Raw genomic sequence first — 4,321 nt, forward strand, 5'->3', positions numbered from 1 at the left:
CGAATATAGATTCACAAGAGGGACGACAGATACCAAAGGGATAGTCAAACTAATAAATCTAAAACAAACTGACAACGCCAAGGTTACAAATGAAAAAGAAAAAACAGAAAAACAAAGGTACACACAACACAACATAGAACACTAAAGAATAAACAACGCGAACCCCACCAAAAACTAGGGGTGATCGCAGGTGCTCCGGAAGGGTAAGCATATCCTGCTCCACATGTGGCACTCGTCGTGTTGCTTATGTGATTACAAATCCGGTAAATAGTCTAATTCGGTAGGACACATTCATGAAAGGGAAGGGGGTTGTAGTTACGACGTAAGGAACATATCCGATATCATTTGTGAAACGGTTATTCCATAACGGTCAACCAACTCGTGATGGCGTCCGTAAAATCTACGAAGGGATGATTTCAACTTCACCATTTTGGAACTCTTGGTTTAATAGCTTCCTTGTGAGCAGTAACCCTCTATCAAGAAAATATCAAAAGTTTCTTTACAGTCAGTAATTATAATAAAATTTCATGAACATTCTTTTCTATGGTTTAAAACCATGTAAAGGAAAAACAAAGAAAAGGGATAATTCATTTCATTGAAGTCATAAAATCTATAAAAATGGTCATTTCCTTGACAAAGGATCATCCAAAAAGCATCTTCCATTTTGTCCTTTTAATTAAGTTTTAAAAAAAATGTGTATCCTTCTACTTAAAAAAATGCCGAAAACTAATTTTGCTGAACATAACCTTAACATTGACATGTGGAATATTCAAGGTTTAAATCCCTGAAAAAAATAGTGAATACCTACATACATTTTGTATCAAAAATGTAAATTTTTAAACTTGTTGAAACTTTGAGTGACAGTAGTAAACCTGTTGATAATGAACCTGGATTTGATTTTATATGCAACAGTACCCAGGGAAAAACACAAAAGAGCCAGGCGCAGTTCTGGTTGAATTGCTCGGTGTGTCTATATATAAAGGTATATCAAAACTATCTTGAAATCATAAAAATGCTTTCTATAATTTTTGTGCTATATTCACATTTCTTGATGAAAACTTAACGTTGACCAATGTATTACTAAAAATAGGTCAAGATCAGATGGTACAAACTAGACAGACATATTGTTACGGTTTAGGGGGTATTAAGCTGTAGGTTTGTACATATGACTTTTTCTAGCTACCCAGAAAACACTCACTTTCACATTCGTCGTTTACTGTTAGCTAACGCGTATACAATGACACTGTATATATTTTTATTGTTTTGTACATATGTAAATATTTCGGTGATATATGATATAATACAGTTCGTATTCACTGTATGACCAGGGGTGTTTTCTGACTGAACGACTTAACCCACCTTCTAGATCTGTTTACCCTTATTTTACACGTTCCCGCTTTATTATCTTGCTGTTTTATTTACGTAAGGCCTGAATATTGTAACCGGGGCCTAACCATGCTAAGAGTAAGCTTATATAAGTCCCGTTTGTCCATATTCCGACTCGACAGAATGTCAACTATCGCAATCGCCGCCATTTGCATCACTATGTTTATTGACGTCCATGACCTGCTGACCTGATTTCATCATCCAATCACTATTGCGTAATTTGTCCACTGTCAAAAGATATAGGGACAGAAGTATAAAACTAGTGTCCATGCAAACCGTAAAACATATGTTCCTTTGTTTTTGTAAGCATCTCCGTTGAACTAATTGACCAAACCATGATTGACCTTGATGTTTGTTTGACATTTTACAATCCTTCCATACACCAAACATATCTACAGTACATTACATCTATTGCTAATAGTATCTAAGATATGGACTTGACCACCAATGATTAACCTTGTTCACTGATCCATGAAATGAGATCGAGGTCAAGTTAAAACTGTCTGACGGACATGATGACATTTCAACGTACGCACATACCAATGATAGTTATGCTATTACTTATAATAAGATAAAAATTGACATTACAAAAATGTTAAATTGTCACTGAAACATGAAAATGGGGTCAAGGACAATTGACATGTGACAGACGGAAACCTCGTAACATGAGGCATCTTTCTACAAAGTAAAATGCATCCAGGTCTTCTAATTTCTAAAATATTAAGCGTTTAATATGTTAGTTGTCGCCGCCGCCGCCTCACTTTCCCTGTGTCGACCTTCTACTACAAAAGTCGCAGATTCGACAAAAACCACTTTAATCAAGAATTATGTACATTGTACAGGTATAAGCTTTTTCAAACAAATTAACATATCTTTTAATATTCTAAACAATAAATTCCATGATAAAATTATTCAAAAGATAAATGCCTTAAAAGACACTAAAAACTTGCAATTGTGACAACAAATTTAATCGAGCATTTCAGCAAGTTAAAATTTTAAAGGCAGTTAAAACATTTAAATTGGTATACCACTACATGTATTTAATGGATGAACTTCTAATTAAATAATTTGATATGGTAAACCAGTATAATTGGAACCCTTATCAAACTTTTCAACCAGGTAATTATGAAAGGCGACATACCAAAGATCTGAAATAAAAGACTGATCACATTAATTCATATCTTTAGAGGTTCTAATGAGCCTGTATCGCTCACCTGGGTCTTTGTACATTTTCAACAAAGAACACTCTCTAACAGTGGCAAACATCTGGTTTGTTGGTCTTCTATTGCTAATCATTTTGCCTATTTAGTTTCTGTCTACCTTTTGTAGTTTTTTTTCAAAACACAAAAGAGGATAAACAAATAGTTATTTAAGGGCAATCAATCCTATAAAGAGTGACAGTCTACTAAACAATATCGGCAACATTTGACTTGTTAGTAGATCTTGACTTGTTGATCATTTTTTGTGATTTGTGATCTTTATCAATTATTACTTTCTATCCTATATCGCAAAGTTAAAAAACAGAAAGGTGAAAATCGGGCGACTACGAAATTTAAGGATGCATATCATTTTTTTTTTAAATGACAAGACCTGTTAACCTCTAATTACATTTTTTCGTGTTTCAAAGAAAAGCAGGAAACATTTGTATTGACGATGAATATGAATTTTGTTATTTAGTCACGTGAAAATTTTTCTAGCGGTCTGGGTAATCGGCAATGTGGTATATTGTTTCGATTAATAAAAGCCTGTGTATTTATGTAAATGAAGTTAAAGTAATAATTACATTTTCCCGCATTTTAAATGATAGCGGGAAACATGTGTATTAACGATGCGTACAAATGTCCTCATTTAAGTCACGTGAAAATGTTCTTGTGCGGAAAAATATTTTGAAAGCCGTCACTTTCTACCTAACAGTCGTAGTGTCAAGTTTATTGTAAGATATTTCAGATACATGTATGTAACATTGTTTAGTTAAAAGTCATGTTTCTGCTCATGATTTGTTATGTTGTGTTCCGAATAATGATGTATATTTCATTTTGTTTTATACTGTCCAAGCATACCTTTAAGACGTTCTTCCGAGCATAGGGTTTGGACACAGGTTTCAAACTTTTTCCGCTACATATTTAATATTTATTGTAGGTTGACCGAGTTAATTTGTTTGAATTGGTTGTTCCTGGCCGACAGGATATCGTCGATGAAAGAGACTTTGTCATTATTTGATACGTTCCGTGTATATACAGCATATTAGCATTCAGTCATCATTTATAATTGTATTGATTTATTTATGCTTATGAATTGTATTTTTTTTAACTTATTAAAATCCGGTGTCCTTTTAGCTGTCTGGGTTATTGGCAATATAATTGTTTTGTTTTCTTGAAACCTATGTATTTATGGAATAAAAGTTAAAGTAATACGTGGCGTTCATCATTTTCTTTTCATAAGCGATTGATATGGTTAATTATTAACAGTGTTCACTGATACATAACATACAACAGTGTCGCCATTGATGGATACGTTTAAATAAACTTGTTAGAAAAGGCGATACTACTTTAAGTTAGTAATTAAGTAAAACTTTATTTTGATTCGGCATATTGACAAGCACTACAAACATAAGCTCTAATAAGCTTTTCATCGAAAATAAAAATAAATACAATAACAAATAAAACAAGGCATGCAGCATGCAAATAAATAATAAAACGCAGCACCAAATTTAACTCTAACATATACATGTATCTTTCTTAATACCAATACATATATATGAAGCACAAATTTAAAACAAACTGCAGTTTAAAATTTGAAAAATAATTCATAAAGTAAAATTTTCAAATCTTGTAATTATTAAAATGTAAAAACAAAATTTCAGTTGCAATGCTGTTAACAGTCCTGAAAACTGTTGGCGATCATGTTGGATGAAAGATGAATACAATAAGATGTG

Source organism: Mytilus trossulus, chromosome 10 (assembly GCF_036588685.1).
Source record: "Mytilus trossulus isolate FHL-02 chromosome 10, PNRI_Mtr1.1.1.hap1, whole genome shotgun sequence".
NCBI classification, from domain to species: Eukaryota; Metazoa; Mollusca; class Bivalvia; order Mytilida; family Mytilidae; genus Mytilus; species Mytilus trossulus.